The sequence below is a fragment of the Protopterus annectens genome, chromosome 13.part0 (assembly GCF_019279795.1).
Source record: "Protopterus annectens isolate FY-2018-M chromosome 13.part0, PAN1.0, whole genome shotgun sequence".
Lineage (NCBI taxonomy): Eukaryota > Metazoa > Chordata > Ceratodontiformes > Protopteridae > Protopterus > Protopterus annectens.
This window is the reverse complement of record NC_056747.1, coordinates 545,318,005-545,345,560: the sequence shown is the minus strand read 5'-3', so window position 1 is coordinate 545,345,560 and position 27,556 is coordinate 545,318,005. Positions and strand designations below refer to the sequence as shown.

Here is a 27,556-nt window from a genome sequence, read left to right as displayed (position 1 = left end):
GCCTGTGAGATTCAGTATAACATGTCTATAAAACAAGAACATCAAAATTGTCCTAGCTTGTAGGTAATATTCAGCTTTTTCCTATAAAAGACATATTTAATGTTGTAATTCCACATGACTGCATTGTGTTACACACACACACACACACACATATATATATATATATATATATATATATATATATATATATATATATATATGGGTCCCCTACACATGATCGAAATTTCAGAAAGCCTTTTCTCTCTGTTCATTAACTCACTACCATCCTCTTTACTACAAATTAAAAGCTTTCTTTATGCTAATGATAGGGCTATTTACAGATTCTCCTGGTGTCCTACCCCCATCAAATGCATACTGAAATTGACTTATCAAGACAACATATCCTGGCTTTCATAATATGGCCTACTAATAAATAGCAATAAAACAAACTTATGCTGTTTGATACCCATGTCAGCTAAAATAGACCCCCTCCCAGCAAGTCAATTACTGACTTTTCAGAGATCATTTTTGACCCATACCCCCAATTTCAGATACTTTGCAATTTGGCTACAATGCAACGATGCCCTTAAAATGTCATGCAAAGCAAACAAAAGCTGATATTAACACATTTTATTCTAACCTTGAAAGTCTTGAGGCACTGGGTCATGTTTGCATGATCACCTGTTAGAAAGGACCTAATTTGGATACAGTCTCCTCCTCATCTCTTCTACCGTCATATAAAACCTTACTTTATTGCAAAACTTAGTGAATAAGATCTGCAAGTTTACGACTGTATCACCTTTGCATGGATACCACTGCTATGTACTGTTCACAGTTAAATAGCTTCCAGTCAGAGCACATAGTTTTGCTCTTGTGATCTTTCCTCTTCAAGCTATTTAATTCCAGTACCATCCCCAGCCTAGTTAGCAAATTCTATCCTTACAATTTTTCATAACCTGTTTAAGTCCTATGAAGTAGATGACATTTTTTCAGTAGATCTCAAACCACAAGGCTTTCTCCAAATTTACCACCAGAACCTGACATTCACTCCTCCCATTGTTAGGAAACTAACTCAATAAAAGCCCTTTTTTGCAACATGGGGGATGCTGTTCAAATTTTTATAGAAAAATATTGTCGTATTCTGGTTCTGGTCAAAGCTGTATAGGAAACCTGAAGTGTCTATATCATGCAAATCTGAGATTTATAACAAAACTACCATATAATACTCATCATCGTGTATTGCTGTTTTTATTGGGGGATGGCATAATGGTTAAGGTGTTTATCTTATGGATATAAGGTACAGAGTTTGATTCTCAGATGGGATAATTGTATAGACCTAAAATGGCCCATAAGGGGAGTTACCCTAGTACTAATCTATGAACCCAAAAATGTCACGGGAGAACAAAACTGAATACTTTAGTATGCTGTTACTGGATAACTTTGGATAAGATGTTAAACCAAGGTCTCACCAGCTTCAGTTGGTAGTAGCTCAGGTGTATGTAAAAGATACCATGGCACCTACTGAAAAGAGTAGGGGTCCTTTATTTAACACAACATAAAAAAACATTATTTACATATTGACATAATGTACATATTTACAGGCACATGTATACACATTTCTATTTGTTTTACTATTATAATTTTTCTTCTAACATCCTCATTGTTATTCTTCCATAATTGAAACCCACACTACAACCATAACCTAATTTTTCACAATATACCTGACAAACTCCATTTCCCATTAAATGTCATTCAGTCTTTCATTACAAATAACCCATATTACATAAAATAAATCCTTATCTACCCTTCTCACATATTCTTTCTTCTTGCTCTTATGTCCATTCATAGTCATATTCATCTTTATTGTTTATGTCATTAACATTGTCAATTTTTTTTCACATGACTTTTTCCAGTCTTTTACATTTCAAAATGAAAAAAAAATGTGCTCTATTTTCTCTTACTCCTCTCAAAATAAACACACTATTTCAACTTTCTTTTTCCATGGCATATTCCCCTTTACTAGTAAACTATTTATTGCCAGTCTCCATAGAAAACCCAGACTCACTATTATCTTGGTAATCCACTTTTTCCTCACTTTAATCCCTTCTTCTGGTAAATTCTTCCATGGATTTACATAATACTATTGTTTCATGACATTATTTTAGCACATCCTTCTGTATTTCTATATATCATCAATTTTTATTTTTCCATGTTAGTATTTTTTCTTGATTATTTTTAATTTCTTCATCTACATATTCTTTTTCTTGTTCTCATCATCTCCCAGCACGTTTTATACTTACATTTAAACATTCTCACCGTTAATTTCTCATTCTCTTCCTTTAGCCACTTTAATATTCAATACAAGTTTAAAGAAGCAGAATAAACAACTGGATTTAGCAACCCCAATCCCCCATCATCTTCACTCATATACAACATACCTTTTTTCATTGGATTTAAACTTGAAACCCATATGAAAGAAAACACGGATTGCACAATTTCCTATTCATAATTTTTCTGATATGATAGAAATACTTGACATATATGCTAAGTTTCCCATTATACGAAATTCACCAGAAAAATCTTTTCCTGAATGTTAATCTATACATGTTCCGCAGAAGACATATTTCTTTTGCTCCTTGTATCAAATCCTTTACATTACGTCATAACGTCAGCTTTTTCTCAAATTTCATCTCTGGCAAAGACACTTCAGTCATTGAAAAATGCACACCACCAGTTTTCACTAAAGCACCAAACCCTTATTATTATCTTTATTCAAGAACATTCCCATTTCCTTTAAATATCCATTCAGACAAACCAACATAGATTCATAGCTTCATGGATTAGTATTAGGCTAACTGCCCTTGTGGGCCATTTTAAGCCTAGCCAATTGCCCCATGTGAGAATCAAACCCTGCGCCTTGTGGCTTCAAGGTAAACACCCCAAACATTATGCTAACTTCCCACCCCTCTTATGCCAACTTCCCACCCCTCCTCTTCCCTCATCCACATTTTGCTCATATTAACTACAACTATATTATCTGCATATGTCAAAACTATTGGAATCACCACCTCCTTTTGTATCACATATCAAGCATCTTTCATTTTATAAGCTGCTTCACTCACTACAGCAGTTGTTACCAATGCAAACAATGTTCTGATCATGGGACATCATTTTCTTACACCACACTTCATGCATATTTCCTTATTTAGTCACCCATTCACTAACACTCTCACTTTATTCTTTTGATATGCTGACATACACACTCTCCTAATTCTATTACCTGTTCTAAACTTCTTCATAACATCCCACAAAGCATCATGTCTACTGTATCAAATGCATTGCTAATATTGCCTACCATAAGTTTCAAATGCTCCCTTTTACTTCTAATTCACAATTTCTCTCACAACCAGTAGCAATTCTTGACATCCCTTCCCTTTTATATCATATAGATATTTTCTCCCATAATATCCTCATCCTTCTTTCCATTTCATATGCATTATTCTCATAAAAAATATAATCTGTGTTATTTAGTGTGGTAGGTCTTCACATTTTTTATTTCATTCTTGTCATCTTTGTTCCATATAAATCTTAATATCCCTCTACATGACTCTTCATAAACAAACCCTTCTTTCTGCCATTTATTCAAAACTCTTCTCTTTCCCAATCCATTAATTTCTTGCGCATTCCATACCTTATACCATCTGGGCCTGATACTGAGGCAACATCTACTTTCCTAAGTAGTTCATCCAAATCACTAAAAGCAATTTATTTTTCAAATTCTTCTTTATCTTGTTCTGGAATTTTTACTTTCCATTCCATCTTATTTTCCTTCCTTTTACTCTTATACATATTTCTAGATGCTGTACTACAGTACTCATAATTTATTTTTATGTTCTTTTTACATCTCCCTTTAATTTTTGTAATTTCCCTCAATATATTAATATCTTCACTTACTAATTTACCCAAATATTATGATACCTCCTCGCTTCTCCTTTGTAAATAATATATCTTCCTAAATAGTAGTGCCTTAATTTTTTCTCAATTTATTCATATATTTCTTTTTCCATATCCTTATACTCCTTTTGTATTATTGTCTAAATTCTCTAATATATTCTTATGCATTTCACATACTTTACTTCTCTTTTTTTTCTTGCATCATCCTGCCATTAAAAAAACACTTTTATACTTCTTTTTAAATTCAGTCTACCATTCAGACTATTTTTATAGAAGTCCTTCATGGATTTATGTTCCTAACACATCTGCAATACTTCCCACTCTCCAGTTTCATCCCATAATTTCTCATCTATTATTTTTCCACTCTCCAGTTTCATCCCATAATTTCTCATCTATTATTTTTATTCCCCTTCCTATTTTAATATATTCTATTTCTTTCATCACCCCTATATTGCTATATGATATATGATAAACCCATCAGAACTGTAACACCATCTGCTACCCTCAAGCCTCCCAATAATATAAAATAATCAACTTCAGGTCCAAGTGCCCCTTTTATAACTCCATTGACTTTTGTTCCACACAGCTAATTTACCACATTTTATTACTTCATGTATTTTTTTTACATATTTCCCTTTCTATTCACATTTCCCCTTAAAGCACAATTAAAATCCCTTACAATTATAATTTTCATATTGACCACCACATAGTCTAATATCTGATGAAACAAATTTGTTGTTTCATCAAACCAAACAGGAACAAAAAAGAAACCATGAAATCCAAGGTGAAGCAAATGGAGACAAAAAATAGTAAATCCACATAGTTTATTTAGAGGAATAAGCACTTTCGTCCCAAACAGTTAATTTATCAGGAACTTCATCAGAAACAGTATAGATTCATCCTACATCAAATTTATGTAAGTAAAAGATGACATCATTTCCTGTCTTGGAGCCCAAATGTATAAACATACCCCTAATATAAATATATACATATTCATATAAACACTATAATGGTATCAAAAAATTAAGAATGTATAAATAAAAAACAATTATACACAAATTGTATAAAAGCAGTATAAAATATAAAAGAATTAGAACATTTTAAAAAAATGCAAACATAATTACTACAAAAAAAAAAAACTATCATTTGAGAAAAGAGCACTTTTCTCTCTTTTCTAAGGGTTTGAAGTTTATACCGAATAATAATGGAGACATGGCTAAAAGCCTTCTAGATATAAAACTATTTCTGAGAAAAGTGAATTTCAATGTGATGTGGCCTAGTACAAACAATGCAAGAAAATGTAATGGTATGGAAAGCGATATATTAAGGAGAAAAAGCATATATAATCCACCATTACATCCACAAATAAAGAATTTAGAAAAAGTGGTTGAAAAAGAAATAAGAGAGATGTGTAATACTAATAAATATTGTAGTAATTTAACTAAAAAGGAAAAAGAATTATTATATGAGATCAAGAATAACAAAGATATAAGAATAATGAAGCCTGACAAGGGTGGGGGGATTGTATTTATGGACTATATTCAATACGACAGTAAAATGTATACACACTTATGGAATGAAAATAAATATAGAACAGTCTCTAAAAATGAGATTAATATAGCCTATCATAGAATAGATACGGCTTTATATGATATGGCACAAGAAGGACTAATAAGTCCTAGTAGTTATGGATTTTTAAAGGTAGATAAACCAAAGGTCCCGGTGATCTTTGGGATACCTAAAATCCACAAAATCCCACAGACCCCCCTTTGAGACCCATAGTGTCAGCTGAAGGCTCTAAAACTGAGACCTTGGCTAAATATGTGGATAAGAAGTTAAAGCCTATATGGACTGGAAGGCCAAGTATCTTGAAAGATTCATGGGAGTTATTAAATGATCTAAATAAGTGTGGATGGCAAGACAATATTTTATTTTTAACAATAGATATTGTTGATCTATTTTCTTGCATACCTCATGATGAAGGGAAGATTATATTGGAGGAAATAGTGTTTAATTATGAGGATATGGGCAGGAACGACAAATTAGCATGCCTTTGGCTTATGGACTTGGTTTTAAGTAATAATTTCATTTATTTCAAAGGTGAATTCTTCCAGCAGATCCAGGGGGTAGCTATGGGGGCAGCTTGTGCCCCAACATATGCTAATCTTATTTTGGCATTTTGGGAAGAAAAATACGTCCTGAACTCCATTTATAATGAATGTTGGACAATGTATAGGAGATTTTTGGACGATATAGTTATCCTCTGGACTGCTGGGAGAGAAAGATTAGTTGAATTTATGGAATATTTAAATTCAACCACTAGTTTTTTAAGTTTTCCGCATCATGTCTCAGAGTATAGTTTAATATATCTGGATGTTGAATTTTATAAGGGGGAAGGACATTATGAATCTAAAGTATATAGGAAGCCTACGATTGTAATTCCTTCCTACACTATACTAGTGCCCATCCCAAACATTGTAAGAAAAGCATTGTCAAGGGGCAATTTGTAAGGGTAGCCGCATGACAAGTCTGGAACAGGACTTTAAAATTGAATGTGATTTATTGGAAAAATGTTTTGGGAGAGGCTACCCCAAAGATTTTGTTGAGCAAATAAAAATGGAAGTGAACGAAGGAAGAAAAGATAGATTTCAACCAATATATAAAGGACAAGAAGGTGAAGGTACAACTAATTCCATTATAAGTACAGGACAAACGAATACTAATAGTAACAGAGCTGAAGATTATTCTCAAGCATTAGTATTAGAATACAATAGTATAAATAGTGGAATAAGTAAAATATTCCTCAAGGAATGGGAGAAATTTGTGGCATTTTCTGATATTGAAAGTATATCAAATATCCCTAAGAAAATAATTTACAGGAATTCAAGAAACATGGGTAAATTTTGGAGAGTAGAAAGGTAATTTCTAATAGGGATAATAACAAGAAGGGCACTTCTAAGTGTGGCCGCTGTGCCCAATGTAGTTACATATCTAATGGGGAGAGTTATTATGTTCAGAGTAGAAACAAAATGGTATATAGTACGGAATATTTTAATTGTAATACACAGGGCATAGTATACCTTGCATATTGTGAAAAATGTGGTTCTTTTTATATCGGTAAATCCGAAAGAGCCCTAAAAAAACGTATTTATGAACATATATATGAAATTTCTGTAAAGAAAGAGAGTAATGCCCTATACAAGCACAGTAAATTGTGCAAGGAATATAAATTTAAGTTTTTGATTATAGAACATATACCAATGGACATTAGGGGGGGCCCCTGGGAGACCAGGATAGAATATAGAGAGCTATGGTGGCAAGTGGCATTGAATGCTGACAAATATCCAGGGTTAAACGACAACATCACTATTTTACCCTTATTAAAACTAAGAGCAGCTAAACTATAAGAAAATATATATTTGTTTTTGCCACCAGAGGGCCCCTTCATAGCTCCACATCAGTTTTAGAATGTACATCATATTAATTCTTGAATTCACAATGATTTTATTATATTACATACACTGTATTATTATAATATATAAAATTTCCATTCATATTTTAACATGCTTTTATTCAATATATATGTATTATAATATCTATTTATTGGGAATATTTATGTATTCATATTTATTAATATATTTATAGAAATATTTTTTAGGAACTTACATATATATATTTTTAACTTGATTTTTACAATTTAATTGCATGAGGTGTATATTTAATGAAGGAAACCTGATTGAGGGTATGAAATGTTGATATTTTGAGTGTTGTGAATTCCCGTTTTAAATGGTGATTGGATTTAATTAGGAAATTAATTAGTTTTTCAAGTATGACTATAAATAGACACAATAATGGATGCATTGGGTTATCTGATGAAGTCAATGTGTAACGAAAACGCAGTGTGTGATTTTACAAAAAGCGTTCATATATTTTGGAGTGTTTGGCATTTTGGATTATAATAAAAGGCTGTACAATATTTTTTGGTGGCGTGGACTGGTCTCTGGAGTGGCGAGTGGTTCCATCCGTTTATCTGCTGACTTTTGAGAGAGTTTTGAGTCTTTTTTGGCAGTTCATTTTTGTACGTTTTTTGGTAATTTGGGAGCGAGATGGACTGCTCTTCCACAGCAGAGATGCATGGTACGGATGACGTGGGCAGTACGCGTAAGCTAATAGGACAGCTTACCGAACTTATAAACATTCTAACACCTCTTAGTTTGGCCTTGTTGGAAAAGAATGGCTCGCAAGGTGCTGGTATTCATCGTGGTTTTGGCAATCGCGACAATGGAGGGGGACGAGAACAGGGAGAGCTTATTGGTCGAAGGAACAGGATCGGCGACCCTGAAGTTGACAATACGTTTCATCCCTCCGCTACACCCCGTTTGTTTGGAGATGGTAACACTGACCAACAGGGGAGAGACGAAGGAAATAATTGTAACAATGACAACGACAATATAACAGGTACTGTGAGCCATATGGGAGCCTTGAATTTAACCATAGACAATCTAGATTGGTTACGCTCCAAACCGAACATTGATTTCTATGTTAACAAAAATAATGGACCTATCTTTATAAATGGGACTTATAAACAAAAATTGAATAATTTGAGCAATTTAATGTACAAATATAGGGCACTGATTATCGAAAATGAATATTTAAACGAATGTATTGGGAAGGAAATTGTGCCCAAAGGCCTGAGGGTCTTTAAATTTCCCAATAATGTAATGACTGGTTCTAACTATTACAAAGAGTTGATTAATATTTTTAACAAATGTGGTTTAGATATGCTTAAGTTAATTGTTAAAGAGAATGTGAGAATACTGGATGGTATTCAAAAAGATATTGAACTGTTGGACCAATGCATCCATAGAGATTTAATGTTTAGTGTGCAGGAAGAAAAATGTAAATATTTTAATATTAGGAAGAATGTTGAACAGAGGTGTAGTGACCTCATCCAGAGAAAGATCAAAAAACTGGAAAGGGACATACACGAGTATAATACCCACATCAGTTATCCAAAACCTCAGGGGTCATACAGAAATTATGGAAATACAAAAGCTGATTATAGTGATGGAATAGAGGAGGTGGAGGCTATAGGATATGAAAGGGGAAATGAACATTATGGAAAAAACGATAAGGAATTTGATGAAGCTTTTCCTCCTTTACGAAGATCTGAGCATTTAATCAACAAACAGGGTGTACAGAATGGGAATTTTCAGTGGAGGGGAGGCAGAAGGGGGAGGGGGAAATATTATTAATCCCCAGCCCAGACCTCCCGATTGATGGTGGAAATGGACCCATTGATAAGGTTTGCCTCATTAGAAATAATTTTAGTATTTATAATTTTAGCAGTGTAAATGTGGATAAAGAGCACTTTTCTCTCTTTTCTAAGGGTTTGAAGTTTATACCGAATAATAATGGAGACATGGCTAAAAGCCTTCTAGATATAAAACTATTTCTGAGAAAAGTGAATTTCAATGTGATGTGGCCTAGTACAAACAATGCAAGAAAATGTAATGGTATGGAAAGCAATATATTAAGGAGAAAAAGCATATATAATCCACCATTCCATCCACAAATAAAGAATTTAGAAAAAGTGGTTGAAAAAGAAATAAGAGAGATGTGTAATACTAATAAATATTGTAGTAATTTAACTAAAAAGGAAAAATAATTATTATATGAGATCAAGAATAACAAAGATATAAGAATAATGAAGCCTGACAAGGGTGGGGGGATTGTATTTATGGACTATATTCAATACGACAGTAAAATGTATACACACTTATGGGATGAAAATAAATATAGAACAGTCTCTAAAAATGAGATTAATATAGCCTATCATAGAATAGATACGGCTTTATATGATATGGCACAAGAAGGACTAATAAGTCCTAGTAGTTATGGATTTTTAAAGGTAGATAAACCAAAGGTCCCGGTGATCTTTGGGATACCTAAAATCCACAAAAATCCCACAGACCCCCCTTTGAGACCCATAGTGTCAGCTGAAGGCTCTAAAACTGAGACCTTGGCTAAATATGTGGATAAGAAGTTAAAGCCTATATGGACTGGAAGGCCAAGTATCTTGAAAGATTCATGGGAGTTATTAAATGATCTAAATAAGTGTGGATGGCAAGACAATATTTTATTTTTAACAATAGATATTGTTGATCTATTTTCTTGCATACCTCATGATGAAGGGAAGATTATATTGGAGGAAATAGTGTTTAATTATGAGGATATGGGCAGGAACGACAAATTAGCATGCCTTTGGCTTATGGACTTGGTTTTAAGTAATAATTTCATTTATTTCAAAGGTGAATTCTTCCAGCAGATCCAGGGGGTAGCTATGGGGGCAGCTTGTGCCCCAACATATGCTAATCTTATTTTGGCATTTTGGGAAGAAAAATACGTCCTGAACTCCATTTATAATGAATGTTGGACAATGTATAGGAGATTTTTGGACGATATAGTTATCCTCTGGACTGCTGGGAGAGAAAGATTAGTTGAATTTATGGAATATTTAAATTCAACCACTAGTTTTTTAAGTTTTACGCATCATGTCTCAGAGTATAGTTTAATATATCTGGATGTTGAATTTTATAAGGGGGAAGGACATTATGAATCTAAAGTATATAGGAAGCCTACGTATTGTAATTCCTTCCTACACTATACTAGTGCCCATCCCAAACATTGTAAGAAAAGCATTGTCAAGGGGCAATTTGTAAGGGGTAGCCGCATGACAAGTCTGGAACAGGACTTTAAAATTGAATATGATTTATTGGAAAAAATGTTTTGGGAGAGAGGCTACCCCAAAGATTTTGTTGAGCAAATAAAAATGGAAGTGAACGAAGGAAGAAAAGATAGATTTCAACCAATATATAAAGGACAAGAAGGTGAAGGTACAACTAATTCCATTATAAGTACAGGACAAACGAATACTAATAGTAACAGAGCTGAAGATTATTCTCAAGCATTAGTATTAGAATACAATAGTATAAATAGTGGAATAAGTAAAATATTCCTCAAGGAATGGGAGAAATTTTTGGCATTTTCTGATATTGAAAGTATATCAAATATCCCTAAGAAAATAATTTACAGGAATTCAAGAAACATGGGTAAATTTTGGAGAGTAGAAAGGTAATTTCTAATAGGGATAATAACAAGAAGGGCACTTCTAAGTGTGGCCGCTGTGCCCAATGTAGTTACATATCTAATGGGGAGAGTTATTATGTTCAGAGTAGAAACAAAATGGTATATAGTATGGAATATTTTAATTGTAATACACAGGGCATAGTATACCTTGCATATTGTGAAAAATGTGGTTCTTTTTATATCGGTAAATCCGAAAGAGCCCTAAAAAAACGTATTTATGAACATATATATGAAATTTCTGTAAAGAAAGAGAGTAATGCCCTATACAAGCACAGTAAATTGTGCAAGGAATATAAATTTAAGTTTTTGATTATAGAACATATACCAATGGACATTAGGGGGGGCCCCTGGGAGACCAGGATAGAATATAGAGAGCTATGGTGGCAAGTGGCATTGAATGCTGACAAATATCCAGGGTTAAACGACAACATCACTATTTTACCCTTATTAAAACTAAGAGCAGCTAAACTATAAGAAAATATATATTTGTTTTTGCCACCAGAGGGCCCCTTCATAGCTCCACATCAGTTTTAGAATGTACATCATATTAATTCTTGAATTCACAATGATTTTATTATATTACATACACTGTATTATTATAATATATAAAATTTCCATTCATATTTTAACATGCTTTTATTCAATATATATGTATTATAATATCTATTTATTGGGAATATTTATGTATTCATATTTATTAATATATTTATAGAAATATTTTTTAGGAACTTACATATATATATTTTTAACTTGATTTTTACAATTTAATTGCATGAGGTGTATATTTAATGAAGGAAACATGATTGAGGGTATGAAATGTTGGTATTTTGAGTGTTGTGAATTTCCGTTTTAAATGGTGATTGGATTTAATTAGGAAATTAATTCGTTTTTCAAGTATGACTATAAATAGACACAATAATGGATGCATTGGGTTATCTGATGAAGTCAATGTGTAACGAAAACGCAGTGTGTGATTTTACAAAAAGCGTTCATATATTTTGGAGTGTTTGGCGTTTTGGATTATAATAAAAGGCTGTACGATATTTTTTGGTGGCGTGGACTGGTCTCTGGAGTGGCGAGTGGTTCCATCCGTTTATCTGCTGACTTTTGAGAGAGTTTTAAATAATATATCTTCCTAAATAATAGTGCCTTAATTTTTTCTCAATTTATTCATATATTTCTTTTTCCATATCCTTATACTCCTTTTGTATTATTGTCTAAATTCTCTAATATATTCTTATGCATTTCACATACTTTACTTCTCTTTTTTTTCTTGCATCATCCTGCCATTAAAAAAACACTTTTATACTTCTTTTTAAATTCAGTCTACCATTCAGACTATTTTTATAGAAGTCCTTCATGGATTTATGTTCCTAACACATCTGCAATACTTCCCACTCTCCAGTTTCATCCCATAATTTCTCATCTATTATTTTTCCACTCTCCAGTTTCATCCCATAATTTCTCATCTATTATTTTTATTCCCCTTCCTATTTTAATATATTCTATTTCTTTCATCACCCCTGTCCATATTGCTATATGATAAACCCATCAGAACTGTAACACCATCTGCTACCCTCAAGCCTCCCAATAATATAAAATAATCAACTTCAGGTCCAAGTGCCCCTATTATAACTCCATTGACTTTTGTTCCACACAGCTAATTTACCACATTTTATTACTTCATGTATTTTTTTTACATATTTCCCTTTCTATTCACATTTCCCCTTAAAGCACAATTAAAATCCCTTACAATTATAATTTTCATATTGACCATCACATAGTCTAATATCTGATGAAACAAATTTGTTATTTCATCAAACCAAACAGGAACAAAAAAGAAACCATGAAATCCAAGGTGAAGCAAATGGAGACAAAAAATAGTAAATCCACATAGTTTATTTAGAGGAATAAGCACTTTCGTCCCAAACAGTTAATTTATCAGGAACTTCATCAGAAATAGTATAGATTCATCCTACATCAAATTTATGTAAGTAAAAGATGACATCATTTCCTGTCTTGGAGCCCAAATGTATAAACATACCCCTAATATAAATATATACATATTCATATAAACACTATAATGGTATCAAAAAATTAAGAATGTATAAATAAAAAACAATTATACACAAATTGTATAAAAGCAGTATAAAATATAAAAGAATTAGAACATTTTTAAAAAATGCAAACATAATTACTACAAAAAAAAACTATCATTTGAGAGCTTTCAGTTTTAAAAGACTAGAGATAGAGAGACTTTCATTTAAGCCTGGCCAATATATGGAATTCAGGCACATTTGCCATATTAATTCCAATTTTTCCAAAAAAACAGGGCCATGCGCCACCTCTTTCTGACAACTTCTAAAACAATACATTTAAACATGTGTCCTGGATTTAATATGACATGCTTTGCTAGTGCATTTACTTCACAACAGTCTCTTAATATTTCTCAGATATTTCCCAATACTGTTTTTGAGTTTACGTTCTGTATTTCCCCACATAAATACATAAACAGTTAGAACATAAAGCACAATAAACTATACATAAATAAATAAAATAATAATAACAATAATTGGAATTAAATAAAAATGAAATATAAAATGAAAAATAAAAATGGAATATAAATAATTATGATAAATAAACTATAAATACATTTGCTGTTTCCTTGCAAGCTGTATATGAAACAGAGTACAAAGATTTGTCTAGATAAAATCACTCTAACAGATCTAGGAGGCTCGCTTTCTGATACTTTCCATCTGGGAGGAATAAAGATGCCTTGTTAAAGTTTCAAATAGTTTATTCAGTTAAGCAGGTAGATGGATTGTTAGCTAAAGTGATTTCATCAGCACTCATCCTTTGTACTTTGTTTCTTATTAACCTTGCCACCCTGTGAGTCACAGATGGGATAACAGACCTGACCTGAGCTTTTTGGATTGCCTCTGTTTTCTGCTAGTTATATATGCATATAATGCTATAATTGTATAAACATGTTTTCTCCACCTCACATCCACATCACTTAACTTTCCTATCTTTATCAGTGTTACACCTAGTATTTTCACTGTTTGTTTACACAACACAGCTACTCCAGAATAATGTTCACTTCCTAAGTTCCATATTTTAATTCTACCCACAATTTTGTTTTCAGTCTGTCACTTGTCAGGAATGTTACATCCTCTAACAGAATAACATCTACATCACATTTATTGCACCATTCCAGTATTCCTAACTTTCTTACAGCATTAATAATGCTGTTCACATTTACTGAAACTACTCTAAAATTTTAGCTTTTCCTTCATTTTAGGTTTAGGGGAAATATTTTTAAATTTTTGTTTTCTTATATTTACTCTTTCCCAAATTGAACATGTTTCTTGGGTTTATAAACAAATAATCCTGGATCCTCATATTCTGATTTTTTACTGTCTAGAACTTCAAAAACTTAGAAGTATCAATCTCTTCTCCTGACTTCTCTTCTTGCATGCACTCTGCCTCTTTTAATTTTCCCATCCATATATTTTTTCTTCTACAGTTTCTTCTTTGGTTAGTTCAACCTCTCCCAGCCTCTTGTTGTCCTTCCTCAGGTATGTTTTCTTCTCTTTCCCTTCTTTTTCATTATTTACTGTTTGTTCTTGATGATCCATCCAAAAGTGATCTTTTTTTACACAACATGCTATCATGCACACACCTTCTTGCTGTATGTCCTTTCTCCCCACACTGGTTATATTGTACATTGTCACAATCATTTATTAAATGAGAAAAGTCCCCACAAAAGAAACATGATTTAGGCTGGCCAGCATATCTTAATGTGTCTCTCTGATCATCCACAAAAATAACACTTGGCAAGTGTTTCACCTTGTTTTTTCACAATCCAAAAGAGCTTCCAACCTCCACTTTCCATTCCATTAGATTCTCTCAATAACTTTCACAATATTATCAACAGTTACAAATATACTCTGCATACATTTTCTTACATTGGCTTCCTCCACTTCATCAGTCCTAAATTGCAAAGTAACTTGTTTTTAACATTTAAGCTGTTACCAAAGAACAAATAATTGTTTTTTGTTACACAATTCTAGAAATGTTATAATGAGTGCATCAGTTTCAGATGTTAAGTTACAAAAGTCTATGTCCCAATATGTATAAAAGACCAAATTTCTTGAGCTTTAAAACCCATAACAGTTAACAAATTGTTTCATACACAATATCTGTCTATTACAGTGTCATTTATGTTGTTATTCTCACAGTTGGTCCTCTCTTCTTTTTAAAACAGTTTTACTTTGTTGCTGATCTCCTTTGTGCCTGTTGTCATTGCTTCATATGTTTTAGTTACTGCATTATCTGCTGCCACAAAACCAGACACCTTCACAGTTTGTTGCTGCTTTCCTCTTTCACTGTTGCTTACATTTTAACTGCTGCATTTTCTGCTGCCACATCACCTGGTTCCTTTTCTACATTACCATCCTCAGCACTTTCAACAAAGTTATCTGCCATCTTACCCCATGACACAGAAAAAATATCGCCTGGATCATCCTGTTGAATTATTTTAACAGAATACCATTTGTAAGCTCTCCTGACTCCAGTTCTGTTATCTGCACCATTTTAACAGACTCATTTACTTCCAGCACACAGAAATCTTTGCTTACATTCTGAAGCTCCATAATAAACAAATGTTTTTCCCAAACTCTCATTTTCCACCTCCAAACTCTGTTCAGGTTTTCTGTTCTCTTTCATGTTGCTGCTGCTTCCTTTAGGCCTTTTCCTTGCTGCTGTAGGAGCCTTCTGGTACCATCTAGCAGCTTCAAAGAGTAGGGGATCTTTATTTTATACCAATATATACATTATTTACAAGAATACAAAATAAATTATGAACATATTTATATATTTACAGTACTAATAAATTCAACAAAGTTACAAATCACATATCTATCAACCTCACTCGTTTTCCCACAGCCACCACTTAATCTTTCTCACAATATTAGAAAATACCCAATTACCACTAAACATAATTTCTGTCGGTCTTTGATTCCAAATAACCCATATACTAAACATTTTTTATCTAACATTTAAGCATGTTTTTATCCTAACTATATTCAATCATGGTCATATTCAATTCCTCATATCCTTTAAATTCCATTAACATTTTCTTTTCTATTAATACGTCCCACTTTTGAACTCTCTTACAGTTCAGGAAGCCATGATCTGAAGTTTTTTTAATTCCCTGCAATAAAGACATGTTGTCTCATTTATTTATTTATTTATATGGCATATTAGCCTTCACTGGTAACTTATTAATTTGTAATCTCCACAAAAATCTTGATACTTCATTTTTCATACATCAGATATTTCTTGATTGTATAGCTCTGATTTATTATCATGTGAAGCTACTCCACTGATTAACATAATAATACTATATCATACTATTTTATACCATATTCTTCTTGTGCTATTTTCAGCTTTGTCTATATTTAATTTCTACATCCCTATTTTTTCTTTGTAACTTTTTACTTTTCCATTCCTCCACTCCTTCTCTTTTAATCATATTAAATCCCATTCTTTTTCATATTTTTCCTTAAACAATTTTCTTATATAAACACTCTTTCCCCAGTAATCCCTTCTAACACTTAAATAATTTCAAGGATGCAGCATACACAATTGGATTCAATAATCTCAAAGCGTCCACGTCCTTGTCTATGTATAATATTCCCCTCTTAATTGCTTTCAGTCTAGAACCCCAAATAAATCTAAATATTAATTCAATAATTTGTTTTTCTATGTCTCTAGGTATCATATATATATATATATATATATATATATATATATATATATATATATTTACTTACCATATATGCAGCCTTCCCCATCCATAATGAATTAATCAAATGAACTTTTTTATTATAAGATAATCTATATTTAGAACTTCCAAGATGGCTGCACACTGAGTACTGGCTTGTTTTTAGCTCTCCCAGTGTGAAGACAGACACTAAGCAGAGAAGGTCAGTAGACTTGTGTTTATGGGTAAATTTCAGTAACTGGCTAGTAAGTGCACTGCCTGAATGCAAGGAATAAAGAAACACAGAAGGTCTGGAAAAAATCAGCTACAAAGAGTGAGGAAGAAACACTGACTAGAGGAAAGTTCTGCAGTTCAGCAAAAAGCAATGCAATCCAGGCATGACTTCCAATAACCTACAAGGAGATATAAGACAACTGCATACAGACCTGGTTAAAATAAACAAAACACTGATGGAATATATATCAACACAAACAACAAAAGGTTGAAAAATATGAAGGAAGCTTTAAACAGATATTCAGATGAGATGATATAGCTGCAAAAATCAGAGGTTGAAATAAAGAAAAGGCTGGCTGAATATGAAACTGCTCAGGAAGAGTGTTTTAAAAAATAATAGAATTAGAGGACAGCGCACATAGGGAAAACCTGAGATTTTCAGCTATACCAGAGAAGCTGGAAGGAACAAACTGCATTAATTTATGAAAGCACAAATAAGCAACTGGACTGGTATTCCACAGCAGGAGTTGTTGATTGAAAGGGCACATCATGTGTATGTTCCAAACCTAGCTATAAGAAAGCAACCTAGACCTTTAATAGTAAAGATGCAATCCTACCAGCAGAAGGAGTTGATTCTGACAAAATTGTGGCAGAAGGACAAAATACTAAAAGTGGGAGACAACAGAGTGTTCATGGAGAATGATTACTTATTGTACACCATGCAAAAGAGAAGTAAATTCATTCCACTAGTCAGACAATGTTAAGATGCAGGTGTGAGATTCAAACTGGTGTATCCAGCTGTATTTAAGGTATTCTTCCCTGGAGGGACAAATCATTTTTTGATGAAGTGCATGCTAAAGAGGAAATACAAAAGTTTGTCCAACAGAAAGTGAGCTGTGAAACAGAAGGAGATTTTGCTTCATTTTCCTCTGGTAATAAAGACCACAGAGAGACTGTACCTGTGAAATATTTTCCAGTATTTCAACAGAAAATGTTGGAGAAAAGGAAGGGAGCACAAGAGTTGACTAGAAAAATCAAGAGTACACTGGAAATGTAGTAGGGACAGGATTTGGGTGATGGAGAAGAACAGTAATAAAAGCAGTAACTTAACGTGGGACTACAATGCAATAACTATGTTTGTGAAATATGACAGAACAAGAAATTCTGGAAATATTGGACTTTTTCAAAATTTGTTGGATTTGTGGGGGACTCTAAAGTATATGACCTACTTCATGTCATTAATGTTCAAAAAAATGCTTTGAGTTGGAGAAGAGAGGGGAGAAAGCTAAATGTAAGTAAAGACAGCACTTTCTTTTCTTTATGGTACTGTATTTGTGGTGCATGGTTTTCTTTGGATGCTATTTTTAGGTGTAATGGGGATTGTAAACAGGTGGTGGTGTTTTTCTTTTTCTCCCCTCTTCTCTCTTTATTCTTGTACAGTTTTGAGAACTATAGACACTGCAATGATAAAAAGGAGCCTGGTTGAAAAGGCATGACAAAGTTAAAATGAATGTTTTTTTTTATTCTTACATGGGGAAATAACTGACTTAAGTATCTTAGATTGATTAGATTTAAGACAGAGCAAGTAAATGAAAAAGAATATTGAATATTACAAGGTTTATTTCTAGCAATTGCATGTATACTAAGTAGCATTCTGCAGCTGAACTTCATGTCTCCATGAAGTAAATCTGATAAAGAGAAACTGGAGACAGTCTGGTGGAAGGGTACTGTCTGAGGGAAAAGAAAAAAAAGAAAAGATAAATTGGCTAGGACATAATATTATCTTAAAACAGTCAGGGGTTTTCCCAGCTGTGAGAGCTTTAAACATAATTCAAAACCAATTAGACTGTAAGTAAAATGTTCTCAGTTTTTCTGGTGTGCATCCCACTAGAACACAGTTTGATAAAGAGAAATGGCTTGGAGAAAGTGTTTACTGAAAGCATTCAAGTGTTTTCTCAGCTGGGAGAGCGATAAAGATAGACATAATCAAGTAGCACTTACTAATAGCACAGGCTCTATTATGCATCTTAGCATGACTAACTTTTCTTTTTGGTTAACTCTAGCCTGTCTGTTTGGCAACTTAGAACTTTTGTTCTTATTAGGAAGCAAAAACTTCAATATTTGAAGATGTACATAGTTTTGTGTGTTATTATTAAGTTAATACGTTTTTTGGGGGGTTAGGGGGTTGTTTGTTCTGTTTGAGGGCTTTCAAAAAAGCAAAAAGTTATGTAAGATGTGGCATAGGTGCAAATGGATATGGCAAGAAATAACTCTATAAAAGACCAACCTGCCAAACAATATATGCATATAACATACAGCTAGACATTTAACAAAAAAGCAGTTATACATAAAATATGTTAATAATAACTATATAAGAAAAATATGCTTTCTGTAATGTAATTCAATCTGAATGGTCTTACAGGTAAATACAAAAAAGAAAGAGTAGTAAACTATATTCAAATGTAGAGTGCAAATAGCTATGCTACAGGAGGAACACCTGAAAAGAACCAAATATGTGAATTGGATAAAGAAAGGTTTTCAGGATGGTTATTCAGCAGGATATCTGGGGCAAAGGAAAAGAGGAGCACTTGTATTCATCGCAAGAGGAGCTCCAATAGTGATAGAAGAGGGAAAAAAAGATAATAATGGGAGATACATAGTACTAAGGGGCTACTGATTAGGGAGGAGGATTACACTGGCATGCATTTACAACCCCCTAAAACTGCTATAATGGAGCTTAAAAAAATCTGGGAGAAGTAACCAGCTTTCAGTAAGAAATATAACTTATAGGTGGAGACTGGAATTTGATTTGCAACAGTGAAGATTTATCTGGGGGGGAGGGGCTAGAAGGGAAAATATAACAAAGGAGGGTTGAGTTTTGAAGAAATTTATGAAAATGTTTGGCATGGAAGATGTGAATTCAGTAATAGGAGTCTGGAGTGAATTTATGTATTATTCACCGAGACATAAAACTGGGCTAGACTAGATAGATTTTATATCTCACAGAACATGTGCATTTAATTGAAGCTCTTGAAATGTTCCCAATAACTATTTCAGATCATGTGCCAATAATAACTAAAATAAAAACGCAAGGTAATGAAATAAAAATGAGACACTGGTGTTTTCCCACCTATTGGCTGAAAAGAGAGGAATTTACAGAATAGGTTTTGGAATTAATTCAAAAGCTACTAGAGAAGATAGAAATTTCTCCTGAAAATATAGCTGGGGAGTGGGATAAAATTAAAGTGGAGCTTAAAACTAGGGTGGAAATAAAAGAAAGGGAGATATGATTAAGAAGTAACAAGAATTATTTATAGGGACTGACAAAAAAGTATTGCAAAATAGAGGGGAATCTCTCAGAACAAGAAAAAGAGCAACTGCAGAATGCTAAACAGAAAATAAGGGATTATCTTGATAATATACACGCGATAAGAAATATTGCTGTTAGTCGACTGTTTTTTTATGATAATTCCAGAGCACAAAAACTTTTATACAATGACTCAGGCAACATAAAATTGAAAGGGCTGTCACCAAGCTTAGGGAGCCTATAACAAGGAAGATAACAAGAGATCCTGTAGAAACATTAGAAATATTTTGGAAAAGTTTGTATAAAGCAGAGAAATATGTAAATCAAGAAAAGGTACAAATGGAAATGTTTATGGAAGAATTAAATATGCCAAGGTTGGAGGTAGATGTGGCTCAATTACTAACAATTAGGATAGGAAGAGATGAGATAAAAATAGCTATGTATAATCAATCTACAGGAAAGTCCCCAGGAATTGATGGTACTCCTGTGGAAGTTTGGAAGCTAGGAGGGAAAAAACTGATAAAGATATTGAAGGTTTTGTTTAACAGTATTTTAAGAGGAGGATAAGTACCATCATCCTGGAGGAAAGTGGTGGTAATGGTAATACCTACAGAGGGTAAAAATCCACCAAATACAGTTTCTTACAGGCCCATATCAATACTAAACAATGATTATAAAGTGTTTATGTCTAAAATAGCTAAAAGAGTGGCAAAAGTGATACCAAAATTAATAGATATGGATCAGTGTGGTTTTCTGGAGGGGAGGCAAACATTTGACAATATTAACAGAACATTGATGATCCAGAGGGGAAGCAGAATGTAAGAAAATACCACTTTTGTTGGTGGGTCTTGATGCAGAGAAAGCATTTGACAGCGTAGACTGGGACTTCATGAGCAGGGCAATGGAAGCATTTGCTTTCCCTGATACAATTATAAGGTTGATTAGGAGTATATATGATGGATCAGAGGTGAAAATTAAAGTGGGTGGGTTCCACTCTAATAACTTCTGCTTGAGTATAGGAACCAGGCATGGTTGTCTGCTTTCTCCTTTGTTGTTTGCATTATATTATAACCATTGGCAAAGAAAATGAGGGATTCAGAAATTCAAGGATATAATTGGTATGGTAGCCAGGAAAAGCTGGCTCTATTTGCAGATGATATTATTTTATACATGACAAAACCAGAAAGAGACATTACAGTGTTGTGGAACATTTTAAGACAGTTTCAGATCTTCTCAGGATACAAAATTAATAAAGCTAAAACAAAGGTAATAGTGGTAAATTATATACCCACACACAAATTGATACAACAATGTCCATAGTTATGGGAACATGAGAAAATCATTTTTTAGGAGTATGAATTAGAAATGACTCTGTTATGGCAGCTAAGGATATATGGGAAGAGACTAAACAGAAAATAATACAAAAACTGAGAAACTGGGAGCTTTGTTATATAGATAGGGATACTAAGATACAAGCAATTAAGATGTTTTTAGTCCATTTAGTCTAATACACAGGTCAGGCATATTTCAGAGCAACACAATTAAGGTTCTTTTATATAGCAAAAGCAGAAAACTATAATTCAAAGTGGAAAGGAATGATGACTTTTTGTTTTAATACTTTCTCCCATTTTAAATAATATGTTTTATATTTTTCTTTAAATATTAACCCTCATTCTGTCCAGTTTAACTAACAGTCTCTCATACTTAAATGCTCCTTTCATAACTGCATTATATTATCCTTTCCTTTCTCATACCAGTTAATCTCATTAATCCTTTTAATCCCTTTTCCAGTTTTTATATACTCATATTCTCCTTAATTTCTATCCATATAGCCATGTGATCTGAAAATCCTTTCTGCACTTCTCTTCTTTCTTAAACTTAATACTATCAGACACTACAAAGTAATCAGTCTCACATCTGTTATTACCTCCCCTATATGGATATGTGTTTGAATTCCATAGCCTGAAACCTACACATTTCATAATTTCTTTCATATTTTTTTTATCCGTTGTCACTCCTCTTTCTTTCCTTAAATCACAATTAAAATCTCCCACTGTTATGATATCCATGTTGACTATTATATAATCAAATATTTCTCTAAAAAAATTTTCCCTCCCCTATATGTTACATATACATGAATTGCAGGGTCTATAAACTTTTCTTTCTCATCTAAAATCTGCCACTGTTAACCTTCCCACTCTTACTAATGTGAAATCTAATATTGAAATACCTACATTATATAGTATCACTGTACCAGGACAAGTTTCCCTTCCTATATTCCAAATTACACCCCTTTTCCACAACTTTTCTGTTTGTACTCTCTTATCTTTTGTCATCCCCCTTACATCTTCCAGTAATATTATATGTACTTCACAATTATTACACCATTCCAAAATGCCAATTCTTCTAACCAAACTTTTAATACTACTAACATTAACTGATCATATTCTAAGATTATTTGCCTCTCTTCTTCTTTATCTAAATAAAATTGCTTTATTGTTTTACCCATTTCCATTTTTTTCATGATCAAATCTTGTATCTTCCATTTTCTATCTGTTACCGTCTTATTACCTGTAAATTCTTTTTTTATAACTTTCCAATCAATTTCTGTCTCATCACTTACATCTGATTCTAATTCAGACTCTCCCTCTTTTAGTTTATTTACTTTTACATCTTGTATTTATTTAAGATATACTCAAATCATCTTTGTCATTTCTATCATGTAAGTTTAGTCACTTATTCTCATCTTCCTTTTCTTTTTCTGTGTTAAATTCCTTGTCACTGTCTTCCATTAAATGTTCTACCTTTTCATTCTTATTAAAATTACATTGTCTGGCATTATGACCAAAATCCTCACACACATAACAGTTTTTTTATCACAATTACCCACAAAATAACATGTTTTTGGTTGGCCCCAGTACTGAACTCCTATTTCCATGCACAATTATCATACTTGGAATATGAACAATCTTATCATTTTCTATGTTCAGAATAACTGCATTCCTGAGCCCCGATCCATAAACCTCTATTATCAACATTTTTTTATAACACTTTTCACTTCAGAACAAAATTTTTAACAAATACTCTTTTGCAGTCTCTTTGTTAGTCTCTGTATGAAATTGAATATTTGCTTTATTTTGTGCGTCTAGAAAAAACACTTGAACCACATATTTATTCCATAGATACATTTTTTTTCAAATCCTGCCAAAAAAGTCTCTAAACTCATAGCAGTCTCAAAAATAAGTCAAAATATGTCTCATTTTTAATCAAAATAAAAGCTATTACATCTTGAGTTTTTGTACCTGAATGTGCAACAACTGTGTCCCAGATTTCATACCTGTCCAGTGGCTTTTCTGCTTTATCCTGTATCTGTACTACAACCTTACGCTTCTCCACACTCTTTTTCTTCTTTTTTTTCTATCTCCTTCTCACTCTGCCTTACAGCAACAGCAAATTAAATCCTCTAAACTGATTTCTTCTTCTTCCCTAATCAGATCCAGCGCCTCTCCCCATGGTAGTTAATTTCCACTCTTCAGTTCATTTTTATTGAACTGCTGCTACAATAAATCATCCCACAACCCCCACCAACTGGAGGTATGTAACTGCAATCTCTTTCTCTTGTCATACCTCCACCTCTGAAGCCTCAAATATTGATATGAACCTATCAAATAGCTTCCTCCTCCTCTGGCATTCACCTCCAGTTACACAACACTCTGCTCCATGCTTTGTGACACCATCCCAGCTGCCACTGTGCTGGAATGGAGAGTACGTACATAAATGGTTGTTGGCCATGCAGACCACAACCATCGTATCAGTAGGAGAAGCTCCCAACATTTTCTCTAGTAGTGCAAATACCACCTCTGGTTTCCCCTGAATACAGTCTACTAACCTAGTGGGACTAACCTGATCATCAAAAGATAAATAAATGAAAACGAAAATATATTTGTAAATCTGTCTTAAGTTTTTTTTTTTTTTTTTTTGTAGCTCTTAGAGGAAAAAAAAGATATATATGTGATACTTGGATTGTTCTGTAATATCTGAAATGTTGAAATGTTGTTGTTGTTGTTGTTGTTGTGTCTTTCGGCTTTTCCCGGTTAGGGATCGCCACAGCAGAACTCCGGTCCGCTAATGATTGGTAGTTGAAATGTTGAAATGTAAGACTCAAAAATCAGTAATTTACAGAACAATGTTAACTGCTAGTACCTTCATTTTGTATAAGATTTACCCACCCTGCAAGTATGGACACCTTTCCTTCTTAACTTTCTGGCAGTTGGTTTACCTTGACTTTGTTACTGCTTTGCAGATTTCGAGTCCTAATGTTCCATCCCATGGTAAATTTAAGTTTTTCTCAAATCACTGATAACAACTTAGTCTGAACAGTATTCCCCCAGTGGTACTTAAGACCTAGCTTCTGTTAAAACTTCTCCAAACATAGGAGCACCATATCTCAACTGCTTCTTCCAGCGAACAGAATGCAACCATCAATGAACAGCAAAACTTTGCTCTTTTTCCCTCCCCCTTCATCCATGGTCACATTAAAAAGCCCTGGTAACAATGGGCATCCGTGTCTTATTTATCATTACATGTTTTTTCTACATTGGGTCCCTACTTACCAAGAATTCTGCTTCCCATCATTTCCTCATTTACCAGAACCTGTTTCCTTTTATACACTGTTTTTTTTAATTCTCCAAGTCTTTTGGGATTCTAATACCATGATGGGAATGGACCCCATTCCTAAGTCAAAGTATGAATAAAGTTCATGAAATTAGTACTGTTTCAGTGTTTGATGTTAGCCAGAAGTGCTCTTCACAGCACCTGTAATGTGCCCAGTAATGACACCTCCTGCAAATCTTATGGAGTTACACGTATCGGTAACATATCTAAATACGAATGTAAACTCTTTGCTATAAAATCAGTTGGTCCTACTACCTTCTTCCACATTGCCCTTATTTCTGCCTGCAAATTCTGGTATTTTATGACTTTGTGTCTCTGCCCATAAGACACTGTACTCACTGGGTGTAGCAATTTCAGTGATCAATTCTACTTTTCTCTTCTTTTCATGGGCTACTATCTACTGATCTATGTTTTTTTTTATATGCTGCTGTTGTTTTTTTTTTTTCCCAAGATGTGATGTATCTTTATATTGTATTTAGAACTCAACTATCTTCCTTTTTTTGCATTAACAATGTTCATATGTCTGTTATGTACTTGGAGCTTTTCTCCCCGGGCCTCCGCTGAAAATGGACATGTATCCAGTCGGACTCTCCCGGTTAACAAATGTAAAATAAATAAAAATAAAAATAAATACTATATCTGGTTTTCTTGAATCTATCTTTCGAACTGTTTGTAATGGATGATCCCAAGTGATGTAAAATTCATAATTTTCTGTACTGTTTTCTGGCTCATGTTTCCAGTGTTTTTCAGCCATTTCATTTGCAACAGTTTTGCCACATTATTATGCCTTTCAGTATACAGTACTTCTGCCATTAGTGTATCACACCCAGCAACAAGGTGTGCAACTGTTTCCACTTTCACAGTCATGTACTTCTATGGGTACTCTGTTTAGACCTCTTAACTTCTCTCCTTTGATGCTGGCCATAGCATCTTAACCTCTTTTCCTGTTATACACCTATCAGCTGTCTTTCCCCACTTCTCTATAAATCCCTGGAATCTCCCTTCCCTTTTACTGGATGTGTATATTTCCAGAAAAATAAAATTCAATTATTTCTCATTCTGTCACTTCTTGCTTTACTGTCTTTGTTCCTCCTCTTGTTTTAGGGCTGTTAATTTGCATTATATGTCTTTTCCAAGCCAGTACAGTTTTTAACTTACACACATTCCCCACTGGAACTCTCTTCTTTTTAGCATCTCTCTTTCTTTTGCTAACAGTCTAGGTTACAGTGAATCACGTCTTCTAAATGGTAGATCTTCTGTTTTCTCTCCACCATCCATCTGCTTCTGTATCTTCTTTCGTTCCTCGTTTAACCAACTAATGAAGTCTGTTGCCTTTGAGATCACCTTGCTTTCTACATTAGCAATGCTCTTAATGTTATTTTATCCCACTATTTATCTTTCATTTTCTCCCTACCCCCATCTAATTCTCTGATATGATTCTCTGAGCTCCCCTTCTCAGCCCCTCCATCTTCTCTCCTTTCGATTTTGATTTATTTCACCTTCTTAGACCTCTGCATTCCAAATTTCTCTTCAATCTCTGCCACGGTAGAGTTGGCACATGGTCATATTTCCACCCTTGTTACATTCAATAACTCCTTACATTTGAGGAGCAAATAGTCTAGTCAGCTACATCAATCCTTTTTGCACTTTGAAAATGTAAAAGTCTTCTTTATTTTATTTAATTGCCTCCTTACATTTGTCCAGTCTGCTTTTCCATCTCATTTGCAACTGTCTCCTTCCTCTCATGTTACTTTCACCTTACTGTCAAAGTAGCCTTCCATTGTTATCTTTTAGTCCTCTTCTGTTAAATCTTTTTTTCTGGGTTACCTCCTATGCTGTCCCACATTTTAAAAACAATTCTGAAAGAACCTGCCCTTCATTGGTTTGACCAGTACATATTGTCTATTTTCCATTTGTATATTTTCTTTTTTATGTTACTCTGTTTATGACTAAGCAGTACACATTATTTGAACTATGTATTATGTGTTATTTAACTATATAATGTCTACTGTAACTTGTTTTTTTGTTGTTGTTAATAGTGCTGGAGCTATCTCTTCAGCACCCCACTGAAAATGTGAACTCCAAGATGTACATTTCCAATTCCTCCTGAAATGGAGGCTCGGCTATCAAAGTTTCCTTTCCAGCATCCTAGCATAGTCTTTCCCTGAGAAACTGAGATATGGCATACTTCCATAAGTGAAATACAACTTCTTGTCTCCAGTTTTGAAAACGGGACCACCTCCCTCTGCTACATCAACTTCTGAGGTTTCAGAGAGAGTATCCATTGTGACTCCACATCCAAAATCTCCTTCAATATATGAAAGAAGCTCTTTCAGCAGTAGAAACTTAGAAACTAAGCTCATCCTGCATGAATATATCTGTTTGGTATTCTTAGTGCACCCATAGAACATGTTTGAGTTTCCCAAGTTTGTCCACCCATAGCCTCCATCTTTGAGACCCAGTTCATCACCAAGTATTGACCCAAATATGTA

The 27,556-nt window shown here is 33.5% G+C and overlaps 1 protein-coding gene across 1 annotated transcript in view; it reads right to left on the bottom strand.

Annotated features, from left to right (window-relative positions):
- Positions 1-27,556, bottom strand: part of LOC122787460 (protein spinster homolog 3-like) — a 517,894-nt gene that overhangs the window by 195,975 nt on the left and 294,363 nt on the right. The gene's annotated exons all lie outside the window — the stretch shown is intronic.